Source organism: Miscanthus floridulus, chromosome 12 (assembly GCF_019320115.1).
Source record: "Miscanthus floridulus cultivar M001 chromosome 12, ASM1932011v1, whole genome shotgun sequence".
NCBI lineage: Eukaryota > Viridiplantae > Streptophyta > Magnoliopsida > Poales > Poaceae > Miscanthus > Miscanthus floridulus.
Window position 1 is genome coordinate 23,903,999 of NC_089591.1, and position 11,421 is coordinate 23,915,419.

At 43.8% G+C, this 11,421-nt stretch overlaps 2 pseudogenes; one reads left to right on the top strand and one right to left on the bottom strand.

The window, feature by feature from the left end:
* The first annotated feature begins 4,310 nt into the window (after positions 1-4,310).
* Positions 4,311-8,091, top strand: LOC136496853 (cyclin-A3-1-like; annotated as a pseudogene).
* Positions 8,092-9,039: 948 nt separating this feature from the next.
* LOC136495627 (uncharacterized) lies at positions 9,040-11,100 on the bottom strand (annotated as a pseudogene).
* Between the last annotated feature and the right edge of the window lie 321 nt (positions 11,101-11,421).

Here is an 11,421-nt window from a genome sequence, read left to right on the forward strand (position 1 = left end):
CTTCATTGTTTGTGACTTACTTCGGCATACATTGTTCTTAACATGTCAGTGAGAGAATAGAGAAATTAAATCGGAAAAAAATTATTCCTTAGTTGAGACTCAAACCTAAGACCTCGACAAGGAATCAAGGAAGTCTAACCACCAGGCTATAACAAGTGTTTGTGCCAAGTTGAGGGAATTTTCTTCCAAGTACTAATTCTGTCCAGTTACATGAACTGATTTGGAATGAAGAACACATGAATAGTTGGTATTTTTATTCTTAATAGTTGGTATTTCTGAAACTTTTTTAACAAGCAATAGCCTACATATATGTTGTTGTGTAGGAGTTTAAAAAAATTGAAACTCATTTGATATTTTCTATCTTTTAAATAAATTTCTGCGTGCTTTTCGAAAGTAATTCCAAATTAAACTGTGCGTACCTCCAATAAGAGTCAAAAAAATTTACAAAGAACATATTTATAGTTATACATTTCACTCTATCCCATATCCTAGAGTTGTTAGGGAAAAACATTTGTTTGCTAGGGATAATTCATCCTTCTATTCCTAAATTAAGATCAAATAATTCTAAATTTTGTCAGAAAATACTACAATTTTGCATGGTAACATGTTTTTGTTATCTAATCATCATATAAAAAACTCAAATGATTTTAACAAGGTGGCAATAGACATTGTTCATAAATTGATACATCTCTCACATAGTTATAAGTGATTAATATGAAATATGTACCCAATTATGAACAATGTATACTACCATTTTGTTGGATGGAGAAATTACCAATACAAGAGTTGTAGATCACGTTGGGTTGTATAACTTTGTTGTTGATGACTTTTTCATTTGAAATCATTAACTGTCCCAAAAATATGTTTGAAGCTCTCATATTTTGAAATTCAAATTTTGAATTATTCAAACAAAGTCGGATAAATAAATGACCAAAATAAAAGTTGTAGATCTTTATGATTTCTACAACTTTGTTGTTGATAACGTTTTCATTTGAAATCATTTACTATCCCAAAATTCTATTCGAATTCTTATATTTTAAAATTCAAATTTTGAATTGTTGAAACAAAGTCGGACGGAGAAAGGACCAAAACCGAAATTGTAGATCTCAATGGGCTCTACAACTTTGTTTTTGACGACTTTTCCATTAGAAATTATCTACTATTTCAAAATTGTAGAAGTTCATAAAAATTCTAGAAGGAAAAAAAGAAAAAGAACGAACACGCGATGACGTGCGTGGCAAGCGGTTCTGTCTTCGTCGCTGACCATGGGGCCCACTGTACCGATGTGGAGGCATAGGACTGGCCGGACCACGTCACCAGTCCCGCGGCCTGCGCCGCTCACCGCACCATTTCATTCACACCTGCACGGGAGCAAATACTGGCTGCACGAGAATCCAGCTAGTGGGACCCGCTCTGATGCAACAGTCTAAAAGTGTTGCAATGTACCAAAAATAGTTGCAATAGACAAAATGCTCCATGCAGTAGACTACCCCTGGTGCAACAACCTAAAAATATTGTAATATACCAAAAATGGTGCAATAGATAAAAAAATATATTCTATTAACAAAAAATGTTCCACGCAGGATTTGATCCCAGGAACTAAAATACAAGCAAACCCTTATCTACCACTAGGGTACTGAGGTGTGTTCGACATTAAGCAGCCTTTATATTACCATCTGGCCGCCGTCACCGCGCCCAACGTGCCTCGACGCCGCCGTGCCGCGCCAACAGCTCGCCGCCGGCGCCCAACCACGCCGTCCACGCGCATCGCCGCTCAAGCACGCTACCACATGCATTTTTTGAATCTTATTGGAGGTACACATAGTTCAACTTGGAATTACTTTCGATAAGCGTGTAGAAATTCATTTAAATGATAGAAAATACTAAATCTGTTAAAAAATATATTGGTGTATAATAGATAATTATTTTTGTGTGTTACATCACAATGGTGCAATAAAATGAAAAAATAAAAAGAAAAAACATTAAGCAAAGAAAGAATGAACCAAGCCCATTTTAGCCCAAATGGCCCAACTATTTCTGGCCGTCTATCGCCGATCCGGTTCTGATCGCACCCTCATGATATAAATGACGTTCATTTGTGATACTTGCATTGTAGTCGGTTGCTAATTTTTTCGTGCGACTTTTTTTTTATCGTTCCTCTTCCCGTCCGTGCGATACCGCGTCCCCCACCGCACGCTCCCTCTTCTCCCCTCAAATAACGCTCCATCCCCTCCAATCATGCTCCCTCCCTTCCCCATCGCGCGAAACAAATCCCGACGCCTCCGCCGCTTCCCTCGGCTTCCTCTGCCACGCGCCCCCCTTGCGCGAAGCGTCGCACCGAGCTTTGTGGCGTAGCGGCACGGATGCGCCCAGCCGGTGGCCGCCTCCCGGCAAGGCGTGCCGCGATGCACCAGCGCCAGCAAGCCCCGGCGGTGCGGGGGAGCCCCACCGGTGGCCGCGCCGCGCGACACCCGCCCAACCGTCCGCTCACCAGTTTGGTACGTCCCCCCTCTCTCTCCTTACCTGTCCTTGCTGAGCCTCCCTCTCCCAGCGTCGACAGGGCTCTTGGTCCTCCAGGTAGCGGGGTTCCTGCCCTGGCCGCACGTGGCCGCGGCGCCACGCTGTCCCGAACCCATTGCGGAGGCCACGGCGGCGGCCCCGTGCCCTCCGTCGCAGCGCTGCCTCAATCTACCGTGCGGCCCGGGAACCACGCCGGTGCCGCTCATGATGCCCCCACTAAGTCTGTATGTACGAAGATTGGCAAACACATTTTTGTCTTTATCTGTCCAGTTTTTGGACCAGTGAGTAGAAAATTTGTATTTATACACATGTTTGCAGGTTCAGAGGCAGTCAACTCAGTTTTATTCGGTGTATACATCACATATAAATAGGCCAAATTGGGTTTAATTGTAGAGTTCATTCACCTGCGTAAGGCAAATTTAAGGTTTGCTGCTAACTTACTTTTCATCCACCTTCTATGATCGTTTGACCATATAACTGTTATGTTATATCAATCATTGTGCTTCAGTTGTAAACTTCACATTCCTTTTCTTTTTAAAGGAATATACATGTAACTTGATTATGTCAGTTAACTAATAACAATTGCCTTCTTTTAAGTGTTGTTTCACTCAACTCAAATAGAAGGATCAATATGGTCACATTCCTTTTTATTTTAGTCTGCGAAAAAAACATGTCTCATGGTTGAACCATGCATATTAACATATAGTTACTACATTTCAAACTTCACACCAGGCTTCTCCAATGGATGAGCAAAGATCAAAAGTCGTAACTAAAGCTTTTGTATTGAGTTGTCTGCCTTTTCTGATTCCTTAATCCTGCACCTGTTGTATCGTTTTTAGGTTTCATTATTGCTTATTTCATTTCTTTATCATCTTACAGACAGGTACTGAAATGGAAAGATCAATATGGCGGTACCATGTTCAATCAATTGCGTCAGCTTCGGGCTTCACTTCGTTGGTCCTGTGAGATAATATTCCTATTTATTTTATTTTGGAAACATAGTAGAATACTTCAACCATGCATTGCAAATGGAAATGGGTGCCCTTTGATCTAGGCGACAAGTTAAATGCAATACGGTCTAGGCTCGCAATGATTACTTACATAAAACTTTTTAGTTGTAAATTGCTTGGTGAAATATCTCTTAGGGTTCTATTGAAAAATCGAATGATATTTGGGTTTGCATGCTGGTACTTGGGTTCTCTAGCTGTTATGTTTTCCTGCTGCATGGTGACTGTCAGAAAGTTGCACAATACATGTTCCTTTGGAGCAGCCTCATTTACAACCATATCGCTATATAGTCGATTTTGTGTCATCTCCACATCAGTTTAGTACTCATAACATACTACCACGTCATATATGCATTTACAACCATATCGTCATGTAGTAACATTTTTTTTGTCATCTCCAATCAGTTTAGTACTTATACGAAGCAAACATGTCATACATGCATCAGAGGCAAAGTACGAATTACCATAGTGACCGTTTTTTTGTTCGCTGACACTACTGTGAAAAACAGTCTGTAGCAACGAGGTTTTTTTAGGGGCGGCTGACATTGGAACCGCCTCTACAGTGGCGTACTTGGGCTCCAGCACAGCAGCCGCCCCTATAAATAGCACAGCAGGGGTGGCTGTTAATACGAGCCGCCCCCTACAAATAAGTCGATTTGTAGGGTACCAGCCGCCCCTACTATCTCCATTTGTAGGGGCGTCTAAATCACCAACCACTCTACAAATATCCCACCATATATATATAGCAGCCACCTTCAGCCCAATTTTTTTTTTTCCAAACCCTAACTCCCTCTCGCGCATCCACATCCGCCTCTCCCTCTCCCTCCTCTCTCGGCGGCGGCTCCGCTCCCAGATCCACATCCTCCTCTCTGGTCTCCGCTCTCCTCCCTCCCTCTTCTCTTAGCAGCTCCGCTCCCAGATCCAAGCACGCTGCCGCTGACACATTCGTGGCCGTCGCCGCCAAGCGCAAGCGCCTCATGCTCACCCAGCTGCCCACGCACCCCAACGCCGTGCACGACGACGACGATAAGCCCGTCAGGAAGCAGCAGCACCTCCTCCTCCCCGCCGCCGAGCCCAAGCCTAAGGCAGCACCCGCGCCTACCGCTGCCGCCGCCTCTGATGACGAGGAGGGGGAGGATCCGCAGCTCTGCAAGCCCTACGCGTCCGACATCTACTCCTACCTCCGCTCCGTGGAGTCGTAGGCCAAGCGCCGCCCCGCCACGGACTACATCGCGGCGGTGCAGTTCGACGTCTCGCCCAACATGCGCGCCATGCTCGTCGACTGGCTCGTCGAGGTCGCCGAGGAGTACAAGCTCGTGTCCGACACGCTCTACCTCACCGTCTCCTACATCGACCGCTTCCTCTCCGCCAACGCACTGAACAGGCAGAGGCTGCAGCTCCTCGGCGTCTCCGCCATGCTCGTCGCATCGTAAGCAACCGATCCGTTAAAATCTCATTCTTCCACAGTTCAAGAACCGAGCTCCATTTCTCATGTGCTAGGTCCGATTCGAATCGATGCAACAAGTATGAGGAGTTCAGCCCGCCCAACGTGGAGGATTTGTGCTACATCACCGATAACACCTACACCAAGCAGGAGGTGTGTGCTCGTCCTCTCTGTATGATTTGAACGCGATTTGTCTCCGGATCTTGCCACTGATTTATCGCAAAATGTTAATTGATTTGTGCTTCGGGATCTGTAGGCAGTTAAGATGGAGAGTGATATACTGAATGTCCTCAAGTTTGAGGTGGGCAATCCTACTCCCAAGACGTTTCTAAGGTAGATCACAAACCAAATCAATCTGAAGTGCCATCCCAATCCTTGTTTGCCAGAATGAATCTGTTTCTAAATTTTGTGTGCCCTTTACTTTCTATTTCCTAGGATGTTCATCAGATCTGCCCAAGAAGACAACAATAAGGTACTTTCACCTGTGAGATTTGTTGCATTTCAACAATAAAGTCTGTTTCCGTTCTAATACCCGCTGCTTGTGTACGTCGTTGTCTGATCCATTATGTTGTGATTCATATTGCAGTATCCTAGCCTCCAGCTGGAGTTCCTGGGTGGCTACCTTTGTGAGCTGAGCTTGCTTGACTACAGTTTGCTTCGCTTCTTGCCGTCACTTGTTGCAACCTCGGTGGTGTTTGTTGCAAGGCTCACCCTTGATCCACACACCCATCCCTAGGTATGATATTGATATGCTTGATCCAAATCATTCATGTCTCATTGGTTACCAAACACCAACTCATTTTGTTATGTACGGTTGCAGAGCAAGAAGATGCAGACGCTAACCGGCTACAAGCCATCTGAGTTGAAGGACTGTGTTGCTGTCATCCACCATTTGCAGCTCAACCGGAAATTGGGTTACCAAACACCACCAACTCATTTTGTTATGATATAGATATATGTTTCGTTGTCATAATATGAGTCTGTTATTGTGATTCTTGTACTATAGTAGATGTTTAGAAACTTTTGGCTAAACAATCTTGTTTGGGCCACAATATTACAGTCAAGTTTGCCAGGACACTTGATCATGTATTTTACTCGTCACAGTATGATTTTAGGGGAGCACGTGTTGGTAATTTTAATTTTTTTGGCAAAAAAATATACTGTAGGGGTGGTTGGTACTGTAGCCGCCCCTGCAAATCGATTTGTAGAGGCGGCTGGTACTGTAGCCGCCCCTACAAACCGATTTGTAGAGGCGGTTGTTGTTATGAGCCGCCCCTACAAATCGATTTGTAGGGGTGGCTGATAACACCAGCCGCCTCTACAAATCGATTTGTAGGGGCGGTCTGTGAACCACCCCTACAAATGCATGATTTGTAGAGACGGTATGGTAGGGGCGGCTGACCGAACCGCCCCAACAAATGCCCATTAGCCGTCCCTAGAAATCATATTTGACGTAGTGTGAAGCTGCACAAAAAACAACACTAAATAAAAATCTCTTCCTGCAGTTGCACAGTTGTACGATGCAATTTTCCTATAGTGAACATTGCTCTTTCAGGTGACTCCCCTCTTTTACCAATGATTTTGCTTCCAGCCAATTGTCTTATTATCTGCTCTTCCATACCTTCTCCCTATATCTCATACTTTGCTTCGTTCCACCTTAGGGCTTAATTTCACGCGCTGCTGTTTCTACAAACTGTGCTTCACATGCAAACATGATTCAATGCTGCAACATTGACTGGTGGTTGTATCTTCAAGCCATTTCTGGTTGCTAGAGTAACAGGATAGGTGTCTAGATCTAGCTATAATTGGTTGGGTGATACACAGCACAAACATTACTCCTATAGTTTCAAGACGGTGAATATTTAAGTAATGAATAGTCGTGAATGATGAAAAATATGATGAGTGGTAGAATCTAATTTTGGAAAGTAAAGATTGGTGTGGCTACTGTAGTCAATCCAATTAAGAACTCCGGATACAAAACAGGGACGGGTGGGTATAGGCGTGGACGGGTAAAATTTTTTCGGTGAGACAAATATAGCGAGCGAGGATAGGCAAGAGAGAAACACGCATAAACAGTTAAAGGTTTCCCTTCTGGGCTCGGCTGGTCCTGTTTGTCAGGTTAGGATGGGAGCTACTTTCAGATCTGTTTATCCATGTTTTACTATTTTTTGAATTATATAATCTGCCCTCTTTGTAGTACATTTACTAAGAGGTGATATTCATGTACAGGTACATCTGGCCTAGGTTGTTTGACAGAGAGCATCAAGGTTAGTATTCTGCAGTTCAATCTTTCTTTTGTTTTGTAATTCATGGTTACCAAAAAAGCATATGTGTTGGCTACTGAATCCTTTTATGAATTGCATGCCATTCAGCAGTTTACCGCGTGCATGCCATTCAGCAGTCTAGTAGGGGTTCCATTGTGCCAGTGATGAACTAAGTTTGCAGTGGTAAGTTGGAGCTGCTACTAGGTTGGTATCTTGGATTTTTGCATCCACGCTATATGCATGGAGCTGCTATTAGGTTGGTATCTTGGATTTTTTTTGTATTAGATAAAGTTATGGACTCAAAAGTGTGTTGTACAAAACTACAGTGGAGTGACTGTTATGGACTCAAGAGGATTTTTTTTTGTCATGCCTTTAGTGGTTATTTGCATTTGTGCTCTTATAATTCTCTTGAGATCAGTAATAATGTGCTGTTATGGTTTCTGCCTCACAGAATTTATCCCAGTAGCTAACTACTATGGTTTCACTGCCTTTCTATTGGCATTGCTTTGAACTATTTGATCTAAGTCATCCTGACTTTTATTTCTTAGGTGGTTGAGGCAGTTCAAGGTGTGAAGGTACAAGTACTGGTCAGAGCAAGATAGAGTTTGAGTAGAGCGGAGTTTGAGTAGAGCGCACAAGTGATTGAATGGTCAATGTCAAGTCAACCTTTGCTACAGTGCTAGACATAGTTCATTACATTTTGATGTGTTCAAACTAGCTAGTGTGTGTCGGATACCTTATGTGTTTCAGCTGTGCGTGTGTTATCGACTAAGTTTGACATTGGATGGTTTCATTAATGAATTATATGAATAAAGCATATTTTGGATTAATGGATGTCTAAATGCTTCTTTCATTATATATTGTTCGGCATGCAATTATTGATTGAAGCAAATAAAGCGTTGCAATATGGACTATTGACATAATAATTTGGCGTTGCAATATATGATATAGCAACAAAAGTTGTAAAAAACATCATACCAACGGAATAGTGGGCGTGGCAATAGAATCTCCAAATAGTAGCAACATAATACCAAGCGTGGTAAAAGAGTGTCCAAGTATAGCAACCACTATTGATTGTGGCAATAGAGGCAACCTCTAGCAACCAAATATTTATGGAAAAAGTCTAGATAACCCCTTCACCTATGACAAAGTGTCTAGTTAACACCCTGAACTATAAAACCATCTGTTTGACACCTTAAAGTTTTGAAAACCGGTTAAAATACACCTTGGGCTGGTTTTACAGAGTGGTTTGGCTTACGTGCACAGCCAGCCTGGCTTCAGTCGGACACGGTGGCCTTTGGGCCTGGTTGTCAGGTGCTTGTGACGCATAAGAGAAGGAACAGACTCGTGCATCTCCGCCCCCTCGCTAAACTCCGCCTCGCGTGCGCCCTCGGCGGCCGCATGGCTCGACCCTCTCAGGTCACCGCCGGCGCGACGAAGCTGCGCGTGCCCTCCTCCGCCCTCGGACGCCGCGGCGCCGAACTGCACAGGGCTTGCCCATATTGCGCTGCGACGCCGCCCTCCTATGCCCCTCGCTGGCCGCGCAGGCCCGGGCCATCAAGTCGTCGCCGGCCCGCGGCGCTGCTGAGGAGCAGCGCGTGCCCCCCCCCCTCCGCCCATCTCGGCCGCTGCGGCGTGGCCCTGCGTCACCAGAGCCTTCGGAGTTCTCTGCTCCCATGGCGGAATCCTCTGTCACCGGAGCCTTCAGAGTCCTCTGCTGGAAGGGCCTCTTGCCTATGAGCCGGTGAGGATGGGATCAGTGAGGATGCAGGCGGGGTTGGATGCTGGAGCTGGTGAGCTAAAGCTACTCAATGAGAGAAGGTGCAGGAACTGAAGGCAAAGAATGTAGAACTACAATAGTTGGCTTGTTGAATGCAGGAACTTCAGTAGCTGATTCTTTGTGTTTGTAGTTGGCCTCCTGTTTGGTGTTTCATGTATCTAAGTTAGTGTGATGGTAGTTTGTTTGCACTAGACAATGGAGTAGCTATGTGCAATCCAGATCGAGTTATCCTAGGACATCTTTTGTAAAGTATGAATGTTTGATGAACTTAACAATGTCCCTGCTATTTGTCATTTGCAACTGAATGTATTTGTCCAGTCCACAAAAATTGGTCAATATATGTGTGTGGAATCGAGAGACAACTGCTCATATATTACACATATTTGATTTCCAAACTGTCCAATCACAAACTGAACATCATGGGAATTGAGGCTACCATGATTTATATTACACATGTGTCCAAACTGTTGCAAACATGGTATATATTACACAGATTTGAAGCTAGCATTACATCACTAGGTAATTGGGTGAGTTACACACAAGATCACCTAAAGTTCCATGATCATGTGAGCCCCAACACCAGGAAGCATGTGAACCCAAAAGTAGAGACACAAAAGACATGCTACCATTTGCAACTCAGTAGTTGTCCCATGGTCATGTGAGGCTTATATAACTAAGGCCTATTTGCAACTCAGTAGTTGTCCCATGGTCATGTGAGGCTTATATAACAGCTGTAAGTATGTACATCCAAAAGAACCAACAAAAGATAGGTTGACTATGGCTTTCATCAGTATCTTAGTAGTTGTCACCAAACATGAGATGAGCAAGTCGATTGGGCCGTGTGGACCTCTGCCTTGGCTGTCGTGCTGTTGTGGACTGAGTGGGTTGTGTAGCCACTCTTGGTGCCTGACTGTGACTCGCCTGACCGTGAGTTGGCGCACTATGAGTTACCTGATGTCCACTTGTTCCGACATCAGCCTACATGTGAATGTTTATAAGTTGATTATCGAGAACATTTTACTTGACGAATGTATAACACAAGTGAATAAGAAAAAAAATGTTACCCTTTCAGTTGTTGTTGTCCTCTTCGCTCTTGTACTTCTGTTACCAGCTTGATCATTTGCTACAGCACTAGTTGATGCTGACTCTGTATCCTTCCTCTTCCTAGTTTTAGCTCTCTTGATGTGGGCATTTACCTTGTTACCAGCTTCAGGATTTTTGGGGCACCTTCTTGCATTGTGATCTGTTTTTTTTTGCACAGTCTACAGCTCATCTTGATGCCAACTCTGGTTAGCTTTGTTCCCTTAGGTTGCTCTCCTTCCTCCCTTCTTCTTTGGGTCTTGGGCCTTCCAGGCATCTTCACAAAAGCTGGGGGATGTAGTTCTTGGCATGTCAGAGATTGGCCAATTTGCAGGACCTTCAACAGGTTGTAAAACATGCTGATAAGTCTTCAAGTACTCGACTATGGTAAAACATGGTGCAATGTAATCCTCCAACTCTTTTGATGCCTTGTATATGCAACTAATTGCATGACAACAAGGGAGTCCTTGAAAGTTGCCAGTACCTACAACTACAACTCCATTCTTGTAAATTTACTGTGTACCTTCTGTCCTCATTCTCTTGGACCTCAAACCCATGTTCTCCATTCCACAGAACAATACACTTGCCTGACCTCTCTATGTTCATCTTCAATTTCTTAAAAATGTTGGGACAAATAGTCCCTTCCCACTTCTCTGCCTTTGCCCTATTTTCTTGAATTCTGACCATCACTTTCTTTCTTATGGCCTCATTCATGGAGATAACTGGATAGAACCTTGCGTCCATGATGCTATTATTGAAACTCTCACACATGTTGTTGTCCACTGAGTCACAATTCGAACCAAGTCTGAAAAAGCCCTACTCCAATGTTCTGGTGACGTGCTTATCATGTCCTTGGCTCCTGCTGGTGTGTCCTGAGCAAGGTAGGCTCGGTTGAGGTTGAACAAAACCCTGCAAGATGACTTAGCGCACCTCCACCACTTCTTTTGTAGCTTTTTGTCAGTGTATTTTTTTCCTCCAGTTAGCATAAATGTGTCTTGCACACATTCTGTGCTCTACATTAGGTACCAACTCCTTTACTGCCTTCAATAATCCCTGCATGTAACATTTAAATAGTGGTTACTAATCAGCTAACTATTTTTTTAGAAACAATAATCAGCTAACAACATTTTTCTTAAAAATAATATTCAGCTCAGAACAATTTTATACCTTTTGCTGGTCAGATATGAACACCCAGCCCTCACCTCCATTGTTGATGTTAAGGTCTTTTTGCAGCAAACCAATAAACCAGTACCAAGTTTCATAATTCTATATTGGCACTGCTGCCCATGCCACTGGATACATTTGATTGTTGGCATCTCTTCCAAT